Genomic DNA, 11,349 nt, shown 5'->3' with positions numbered 1-11,349 from the left:
AAGGAAGGAAGGAAGGAAGGAAGGAAGGAAGGAAGGAAGGAAGGAAGGAAGGGAAGGAAATTGGGTATAAAAAGCTACTACAGTGATAGGAAAGATCAAGAAGACATGGATGTCCAAAAACCTATAAGCAAGGCCTCAAAGAAAAATGTGAATTGGAGACAAACTCAACATGAATTCCTGGAAAAGTTCAAAAAGTTCTTTAAAAATAAGAAAGATAGTGTAAAAACTGGGGAAAATAAATAAGACATATACAATAAAACTATAAAAAGAGAGTCAATAGCTTAGTAACAGAAGTTCAAAAATACACTAAAAAAAATAATACCTTTAAAAACCAGAATGATCCAAATGGTTAAAAGAGGCACAAAAATTCACTGAAAAAAGAACTCCTTAAAAAGCAGAATTGGGAAAATGGAAAAAGAAGTACAAAAGCTCATTGAAGAAAACAATTCCTTAAAAATTATAATTGGGCAACTGGAAGCTAATGACTACAACCAAAGAAGAACAACATCAAGAAACAACCAAAGTCAAAAAATAAAAATGTGAAAAATATCATAAGAAAAACAACTGACTTGGAAAATAAATTGAGGAGCAAGGAAAACTGCCCTAATACATTAGATCCAGAGGGCAAAACATAAATTAAAGACTCCACCTATGAACTCCTAAAAAAAAAAGATCCCAAAATAAAAACTCCCAGGAATATTATACTCATATTCCAGAGCTCCTGGGTCAAAGAGAAAATATTTCAAGCATTCAAGAAGAAACAATTCAAATTATAATCGAGCCATAGCCAGGATCACACAAGATTTAGCAGCTTCCATATTAAAGGAGCATAAGTCTGGGAATATGATATTCTGGAAGGCAAAGGACCTAGGATTACAACCAAGAACAACCTATCCAGTAAAAGTGAGCACAATCTTTTGGGGGGGGATTAATATTTCATGAAATAGAGGACTTTCAAGCATTCCTGATGAAAAGACTAGAGCTAAATAGAAAATTTAACATTTAAACACAAGACTCAAGAGAAGTATAAAAGGGAAACGTGAAAGATAAATCATAAGGGACTTATTACAATTAAACTGTTTATATTCCCATATGGGAAAATGATACATGTAATTCCTATTAACTCTATTATTATTGAGACTATTAGAAGCAGTCTACATAAAACAGAGGGCATGGGTGTGATTTGATTATGTTGAGATGATAATGACGATGCAAAAAAAAAGATGCACTGGGGAAGATGAAAAGAGATGCACTGGGGAAAAGAGGACTAGAATGGGGAAACTATCTCACATAAGAAAGGTATGCAAGGAAGAGTTTTTATAGTGAAAGGAAAATGGGGGGCAGCAATGCTTGAACCTTACTCTCTTAGTAATTGGTTCAAGGAGGGAGGAATATATATATATATATATATATATATATATATATATATATATATATATGTATTTATATGTATATATATATATTCAGTTCAGGGCATTTGGAAGCACCTAGATTTCAATCCTGCAACAGACCACTCCATAAGCGAGCCCTTTGATCTCTCCAAGTCTCAATTTTCTAATCTGTGAAATGGGAATAATAATATATGGAGTACTTCCCTCAAAATGCTATTTTAAGGCTCAAGTGATATGATAGAACCATACAGATGTTACTATTTTCTGGATTTTTGTGGTTTTTGTCTCATCCTAAGACTTTTGAATGTGCCCAACCCTACCTTCAGCCCTACTGACTTCCAAATTGCTGACCACAATGACAGTCTATAGGCACTTTTCTTGCCTTTGGTTCTTTTGTTAGAATTTGGTTTTCTTCACTGGTGAGCTACTTCAATTGCTGTAGGTAGCACAGAAGATAGAGTACTGGAGTTGGAGTCAGGAAGATGAGTTCATATCCTGCCTTATATACTTTCTGTGTGACCCTGGGCAAGTCATTTAACCACTGTCTGTCTTGGTTTTGTCAATTTGTAAAACAGGGATAGCCCCTGCCTAGTTGTTGTGATGATAAAATGAAAGGATATCCATACAGTGGAGCCATCATATACTGGAGCCAGATTTGCTGATCACCATGTGGGTATTTGTGACTAATCACTGCTATTTGAGTCAGTCAGACTTCCATGACATAACCTGGAGCCACTGAAAGTATATCTATGGTCGCATCTACCACCAAGCTGCTCCATCCCCAGATTCAAGCAGATGGGTACAAGACAGCCTAATAACAGAAGGAACAATGACCTGAGCCCAGAGAATTATCAGGGAAGAACTCCATTCCAGAAACTGTCAGTTATTAAGAATTATTTCAGCTAGTAAGCAGACTGATTTTCCTTACCACTCTTTCTCTGTTTTCCCTAGTAGTGGGTGATCCAAAACTAAACTCCTAAACAGAATTTTCTTGCCTTATTCCTTTTCCACAAGTTTGAAGTAAGAATTCCACCAAGCACACCTGAAGATCTGGGGGTAAGCAGGATGTGGTTTGGGAAATGGCTGGAGACACACAGAGTCTCCATTTTTCTATTTTCTTCCTTTATGGCTCTATCCAATAAACTTTGTGATTTAAGTTTGTTGAGTATAGGAGTCCCATGAATTGGAGGAGGGAGGTTGTGACGAAAGAACAGACATTGGACTTGGCATTCTACCCTCAACTCCTTGCCTTTCTACAAGCTGACTCATATGTCTTGAGTGTTCCTCTTAGATTATCTTAGCTTTTTCAAGACCCAGCTCTCAAGCCAACAGCTCCACTTAGTTATTAGGGCTCTCTCTCTCTCCCTATATTTGTATCTATGAACATGTTATATGCTCTGTAGAATGTAAAATCTTTGAAGGCAGGTTCTCTATTTTGCTCTTTATCTCTAATTCTTAGCCCAGAACCTTGCACTTACTAGGTGCTTAATAAATGTTTGTTAGATGTGATTCGATAAAAGATTGCCAAACATGTGCCCCAACCAAATACCAGTAAGCCTCCTAACTTGACAAACAAAACATTCTTTCCCTACCTAGTAGAAGATATAAGCTTCTCATTCACTTCAGTTATGGACAGGTAAAAAACCATGATCAAGATGTTTTCATTCCCATATAGATCTTTATATTGCATAGCTCTGAATACAGTTTTCCATTATCCCAAAACTTGTAATGATGGCCCACTAAGTGATGTCTATGTAACTCTTTAGAGTCTACAAAGTATTTTATAATTATATTCATGCAATATCAAAAGAAATAAGAGTAAGGTCCCTAGCAGTGGACCCACTGTGCTTATTGTCAAAAGTGGCATAGGATGTGAGGATGAAGATGGATTGCAATTTTCATCATTGAAGGGAATGTCTATGTCAGAGTGATTACAGATTCAGGGAACTTTTGAAGTATTAACTTGGTGGAATATTATTGAAGCAAAATAAATGATAAATAGTTATGATGCAAGGAAATAAGGATATATATGAAGTGGTACAGAAGAAAGCAGACTGAAAAGAAGAAACTAATTGGAAAGGAAGCCAAAAAAATGTCATTACTGCTTTTAAGGTTTATGTAGATATTCAATTCTGTAATAAACAATACATAGCTTAGAGTTTGGTTTTTATGGGAGTTTATTTCTAATAACTCCATTCAAATTTTGTTTCTCTTGACGATTACTAAGTTTATAATATTTTTCTAGAAGTGAAATCTGCCTAATGTACTCTGGCTTTTAGGGTTTAAAAAATGATTGTTTGGGGTGGCTAGGTGGCACAATGAATAGAACACCAGCCCTGGAGTCAGGAGGACCTGAGTTCAAATCCAACCTCAGACACTTAACACAAAAAAACTAGCCATGTGACCTTGGGCAAGTCACTTAACCCCAATTGCCCCCCAAAAAAGCAAAAAAAAAAAACGGTTGTTTTAATGTTTGCTACATGCCCAATCCACTTACTTTTCTGATCATTCATCATTCATTGTCCTCAGTAAAGTGATATTCTTTGATCTTATCTTCAAGTTCTTTCAATTTTCTGGGATGTGATTTTAATATGTTCAAAACTGTTAAGTATTTTCTTACTTTCTTGGTTGGTGGATAGAGTGCCAGGCTTGGAATCAGGAAGACCTGAGTTCAAATCCAGCCTCAGACACTTAGTAGCTGTGTGACCCTGAGCAAGTCACTTAAGTCTCTGTTTGCCTCAGTTCCTTCATCTGTAAAATGGGAATAATAATAGCACCTACCTCCCAGGCTTGTGGTGAGGTCAAATGAGATATAATTGTAAAGATTTTAGCATGGTGCCTGGCACATAGTAAGAGCTATAAATGTCAGCTTTTTTTCTCCCTTCTTCATCCTACTTCCTCTCCTATCTTGAACTTCCTTTTATTTGTATTTTTTTACTTTTTGGAGGGGGGAAGGTACGATAATTGGGGTTAAGTGACTTGCCCAAGGTTACACGGCTAAGTTTTTCATTAAGCATCTGAGGCCAGATTTGAACTCAAGTCCCCCTGACTCCAGGGCCAGTGTTCTATTCACCACACCACCTAGCCACCCCAACTTCCATTTACTTTTAACTATGTTTTTTTTTTCCATTTCCTGTCTGCGAGTCATTTCACTTGATTGATTTTTATGGCTATTTTTTTTTTTTTTTTGCTTTTTGGAGGGCAATTGGGATTAAGTGACTTGCCCAAGGTCACATTGCTAGTTTTTGTGTTAAGTGTCTGAGGCCAGATCTGAACTCAGGTCCTCCTAACTCCAGGGCTGATGCTTTATTCACTGTGCCACCTAGCCACCCCCATTTCACTTGATTGAGAAGATAGAAGCAAAACAAGAATTGACACTTTCTCTTTGTGGGATGGTAATAGTACACCATCAGCATTAAGCAGTGTCCCTTCTTTATTTTAATTGTTTTTGTGTATCTTGTTCTCTTGGATGAACAGCTTGTTTTGGGCTTTTACTTTGCTGTCACCATTTTTATAGTTTTATGCTGATAAGAACAATCCATCCTTGATTATATGCCCCTTCTTTCATCTTTTGTATCCATTCTTTTAAAATCTGACCCCATCGAAGAGTTCCCTAAGCAGCTACATTGGTCTCTCTAACTGCCTTCCCCTTTCCTTCCTCATTGGATTAATCATTATAATTTCATCAGAATTTTTTCATAGACCTCTATTCAGATTTAGTTACCTTTCGCAAATGATGGGTTCATAATTATCATTTCTCTGATATTCTTTAAAACCTGCTTTCTTCACATTTACAATACATATTAATAATGTCCAACATTCTGCTCTTGTTCAATTTACAAATCTGATCCTTTAACATCTAAAAGTGTTTTGTTGCTGTTGCTGATTCATTTCCATGTCTGATTCTTTGTGACTCCATTCTTGACAAAGATACAAGAATGGTTTGCTATTTCCTTCTCCAGCTCATTTTACAGATGAGAAGATGGAGGCATTTATCAGGGTCACACAGTTTATAAATGTCTAAGGCTGGATTTTAACTCAGGTCCTCCTGACTCCAAGGCCAACACTAAATCTATGTGCCATCTATCTGCCCCTAAACATGCAAAATTACTAAGTATAAGGATCTTGTTGAGGAGACAGAGCATTTCACCAAAAGAGCTCAGGCTTCTTATGAGGGATTGTAAGCATGTTTATCCTTCATCATTGTCTCAAAGTCAGCATACTGCTCCCTACCTCCTCTGCCTGCCAAATTGGCAAATCAGTCACTTACCAGTTTTATTACTATGTCAGCTCTATCTACCCCCCAGAAAGTTGTGAGGATTAGTCATTTATCATAAGATCCTTTAAAAATGGAGTGATGCAAGATCATATCATATAATACATTGGGCCCCACCCCTGCACTCCTTACCACAACACAAAAAATTTCTAAATTTTCATTGACTTTCCTCATGTTTATCATTCACTTCCCCTTTTTAAACACTCTCTCATCATTTTGCTCACACATGTTAGGATAAAAGAAGATTCTTGTGGAGGAAAAGAGAAAGATCAAATACTGCAAATATCAAAATCAGAATCAACCTTCTTACAGCAAGTCAATAAATTCAAGAGAGAAATGAAGCCTGTGATTTCATGAGTATTCCCATGTTTTCATTAGAATTCCCAGGTTCCCTGCCAATGTAGGACAGAACCCTCTCTGCATAGTGTTGGAGTAGAAAAAGTCTTATTGCCTAAGACCCTGCATAGATTCCCAAAGTGGGAAATATTTCCCCCTGGGGGTGCTGAAATGATGGGGGTGACAGCAGTAACCTGGGGTGCTAGTGGGGGCACTGAAAAAAAATAAGGGCGTGGTGGAAGCATAAGGAAAGAAGAGAAGAAATTCTTGAAAAACCATTCATACATGCTTTATCTGTTGTGTAACAGAGTAAAGTTTTAGTTATTACATTATTTTCCAAATAAACATATAAAATGCAAGTTATAACCAATCAGTGGTCAAGTCTGCTGACAGGTCTTAACAAGTAAGTGTTGGCTGTCAAGCATGTTGCAAAGTTCAGCATTCATTGCCAGCAATATGTGCATGTAATGACTTGTTTACAATATGATACTATACAGTTACATAATGCAATATTGTATCATCAAAATTTCAATGCCAGAAAAAAGCCACAAATTTATAATAAATTATTCAATTTAAGATGTCTCATTTATATATTTTTAAATGACACAAATTTTAAAAAATAATTAAAGGATTAAAGAAAGTAGTTTTCCAGGGGGATGCTGAGTAATTTTTTAAAGGGGGCAGTAAGTTAAATAAGTTTGGGAACCTTTGATACAGTCTTAGAGTAGCTAAAGTCTTAATGTCTAAGATCTAGAGTCTTAGAGTAGCTAAATTACTTACTGGATAGAGTGCAAGACTTAGTATCTAAGAGACCTGAGTTTGAATCCCATTGCACACTCTCACTAGCAGTGTGACCCTGGACAAGTCACTTAGTTTCTGTCTTAACCTTAGTTTAATCATTTGTAAAATATGGATAATAATAGAACTTACCTCACAGGTCTGTCCTGAGGATCAGATGTAATGGTGATAGTGATGGTGATATGATATGATACAATATAATGTAATGTAATACAACATAATATATAAAATGCTATACACATCATTAAGTACTACATAAATGGTAGGTGTGATTATTGTTATTGATATTTTTATTATTCTAGAGTTACCTAGAGTAATCAAACTGGCTACCAACAAAACTCTTGAATGGACCAGAACCAGATTAAAATGTAATTGGGAAATGTTTAACAAAGTAAATACATAAAATGCATTAAAACATGTATAATGTTAATTTGTGGTGTTATAAATCAATCTATATCCAGCAAGGATACATTTCTATTTGAGTGTTGGGTTAGAATTCTGAGAAGTTAAGTAAATTGCTCAGGGTCATGGAACCAGAGGCAAGGCTGGGAACTGAACCTGTTTCAAGACTAGCTCTCTATACACTCTGATATACTGTGACTCAGAGGAAAGTTAATCCTGAAGGAACAGAAAAGAGAGAAAAAGTATATTCAATTTATCTTGGGTTCTAAAACCCAATGGTTATTAGGTTTAAAATGATTCTTTTGACTTTTCTCATAACTTCTTTTCATTGTTGGCTTTCCTAAGTAACCAATAGGTATCCCTGCTGTGTTTCCCACATTGTGCTAAGTTTAAAAAAGGCCCCTACTCTGAGTCAAAATTTAATTCTAATTGCAGCTCTGTGAGCTTGGGCAAATCACTTTTCAACTCTGATCCTTAAGTTCAGCAGTATGACAGAGATTGGTAAATTTTCCATCTGAGCATTTACATATCAGAAATCTATAAATCAGTATTTGATTTCTTGTTTTACTGATTGTCTAGAATTTTAAAAGTGATAGAGAAAATGTTAATGACACAGATTAAATTTAAAAATGTGTCCTACACACTCTTTCCCTCCCCTCTCCCAAAGAACTTTGCTAAACATTTACCAGTGCACTCCTCCTGGGGTTTCTTATCCATCAAGTAAAGGAGTGTGGATTTGTTAATCTCTCAGGTGTTTTCTGCTATTTAAACCACAGATCAGGTAACATCTCTATTTTAAAAACTCTAGTTGGTCCCTGTCACTAGAATGAAATACAAATTCCTCTGTTTGACATTTGACATTATGTCAGAGGTGAGATTTGAAATCAGGTGTTCCTGGCTTGAAGGGAGGAATCCTCTAAATATCATCTTCTATTTACTAGAACTCAAATTCATTTAATCTTCACAATTTGGTCCCAGTTTCTCTTTCCAGATTGATCTCTCATTCCTCCCTCTCATGCAATGTGTTCCAGCCAACTTGATCCACATAATGCACCACAAAGGCAGCATTCGATCACCCATGTCCATGCCTTTGCATAAGCTCTCTTCCATGTCTAGAATGTTCTCCTTCCTCTCTTCTACCTCTTCTTAGAATCCATAGATCTGTTCAAGGTTCAGTTCAAATAAAACCTCCAACTGCAATCTTTTCCATGGTTCCCTCAGGTTTCCTAGGGGACTTAATGGAAAGAATGCTGGCTTGATCTCAGGAAGATGTTGAGTTTAAATCCTGGTAATGCTCCTTCTCTCTGACCTCAAATTTGCTTGGCCTTTCCTTTGCATTTACTTATCTCTGTATGAATTGGTTGCCCCAGTAGAATTCACTTCCTTGAGGGCAGGGTCTTCTTCTTTCATTTTTATCTTTTTATCCTCAAGGCAGCAGTGGACAGAGCACACTGGGCTTTGAATCAAGAATTCTCATCTTTATTAATTCAGATCAGGTCTCAGATACTTATTAACTGTGTGACCCTGGGCAAGTCACCCAACTGTAGTTGTCTCAGTTTCCTTATCTGTAAAATGAGCTGGGGAATGAAATGGCAAATCACTCCAGCATCTTTGCCAAGAAAACCCCAAATGGGATCATGTAGAGTCAGACACAACTTAACAGCAACCACCCCAATACCAAGTACAGAGACTGGCATATCTTAGGCCATTAATAAATTACAAATAATACAAATATACAGATATAAAATAGAATATATTATAATATGTAATATAATATTATAGCTGAGATGCAATGAAGTGTGGATGGATTCTCTGCTGCTTGTGCTAATTTTGGCCTAACAATTGGCACCAAGAAAACACAAGTGCTCCATTAGCCACCACCACAACATCCATCTGTGGAACCATCAGTTACAACAAATGGAGAAGTTCTGGATAATGGATAAGTTCACTTACCTTGCCAGTGCACTTTCCAGGGATGTCCATATGGATCATGACATCACACATGCATTGCTAGAGCTAGCTCAGTGTTTGGGAGGCTCTGAAGGAAAGTAGGAGAGAGAAGGGGTATTAGACTGACTACCAAACTGAAGGCCTAAAGAGCCATGGTGCTGACCTCATTGTTGTATGTATGCCTGTGAAATTTGGACAGTCTACCAACACCAGGAAAATGAATCACTTCCATTTGAGTTGTCTTAGAAAGATTCTGAAGATTACCTGTCAGGATAAGATACCAGACACTGAGGTAATTTCTAAAACTATACTGTCAAGTATTCAAACTGTGCTGCAGAGAGAGCAGCTCCCATGGGCTGGTTATGTTGTTTGAATGCAAAACATATGCTTGCCAGAAAGACTTTTATGGAGAGCTCATACAGGGCAGGCACGCACATGGTGCTGAGAAAAAAACAATAGAAGGACACTCTCAAGGTCTCTCTTAACTTTGGAATTGATTGTGTAACATGGGAGACACTAGCACAGGACAGCTCACTGAGGCGTGCCCTCATTAGAGAAAGGACTGTGCTCTATGAGAAAACCAGAACTGAAGTAGCTCAAAAGAAACATGAGAAGTGCACATTGAGAGAATCCACCCCAAATGTTCACAAGCACTATTTGTGCCCGAGCTGTGGTAGAGCATTCCAAGCTCATATTGTTCTGATCAGACGCAGACACATTGAAACTTGACTCTAGCATAGTGACGTGATTTTGTCCTCTTTGAGAATGAAGGACAATAACCAACCAACTGGAATAATAATATCAATATAAATAAATTCAATTGGTGAATTGAATTTTTTTAAAGGCATAAAAGACATGGTCAGTTCTTAGAGACCTCATGTTTTGGGTCCAGCCCCACAATTTGATAAATATAGGAAGTAAACTGCTTTTACCAACATAAAATAACAAGCATTCTGTAACTTTGAATCTTGGAAAATTTTTCTGGGGCACTAAGACATTGAGAGATTTGTCCAGGATCACACAGCTAATTGGTGTCAGAGGTGAGACTTGAAATCAGGTGCTGAACTGATCCTCTAAATCTCATCTCTTACTCACTAAATCTCACAGCTGCCTCCCTACCTTTGTTCCATTCTTCACAAATCCACAGTAGGAAAACAATTCATGTTTGATACTAAGCTTCCACAGACTTCCAATATTCTTACTGCAGGTTCATAGGTGTAGACTTTAACTCTGTCTACCAGATACCAAAGCAACCAGCCAATTTAAACAATTCAGTCTAGCAACAAGTCAATTCAGAGATGAAGTCAAATCAGCATTTGGACACCATCAACTGGTTGTTTGCATTGGCAAGTCAATTTTGTCTCAAGGGCAGCGCTGAGCAGGTACTCACCCTTGAAAACTTACTAACTACCAATGGCTGGTTATAATCAGTCCAAATTTGTTGCAATGTGTGGACTGTGAGATTGCCCTGAGTGATCTGTCACTAAGACTTAGAACAGAAAGCGATTTTAATCATAAAAATAGCTAAGAGTTATATAGCATTTCTTTGTGCCATGCATTCTATTACATGCTTTACAATTATTATCTCATTTAATACTCACCACAAGCCCAGCATCACCTGGGAGGAAGATGCTATTATTATCCCCATTTTACAGATAAAGAAACTGAGGCAACCAAAGGTTAAGTAACTTGCCCAGGTCACACAGTCAGTAAATGTCTGAGGCTAGATTTGAATTCAGGTCTTCTTGACTCCAGGTCCAGTGATCTATCTATTGGGCCACCTAGCTGGTCCACCTTCCCTTTATATCCCCTACAACAACCCCAAACACTGTTGTTTTAAGCTGAAAAAGTTGTCACTGCCTACACAAGCTCTTTAAAGTATGGTATTTTTGTTGGCACACAGTCCCTTTCAGATGTCTGACTCTGTGTGGCCCCATTTGGGATTTTCTTGGCAGAGATACTGGGAATGGTTTGCCATTTCCTTCTCCAGCTCATTTGACAGATGAGGAAACCAAGGCAAACAAGGTAAAGTGACTTGCCCAGAATCACACAGCTAATAAATGCCTAAGGCTGGATTTGAACTCAGTTTTTTCTGACTCCAGGCCTGTCACTCTATCCATTGTGCCACCTAGCTGCCCAAAATATGGTCAGTTCTATTCATTTCTTTTTATCTCTCTATATGAGCACCTAGAAGTG

The sequence above is a fragment of the Petaurus breviceps genome, unplaced genomic scaffold, assembly GCF_028583685.1.
Source record: "Petaurus breviceps papuanus isolate PSGF00001 unplaced genomic scaffold, PetGlider_PUasm1.0 76, whole genome shotgun sequence".
Taxonomy (NCBI): Eukaryota; Metazoa; Chordata; class Mammalia; order Diprotodontia; family Petauridae; genus Petaurus; species Petaurus breviceps.
Note: the sequence above shows the minus strand (reverse complement) of the source record.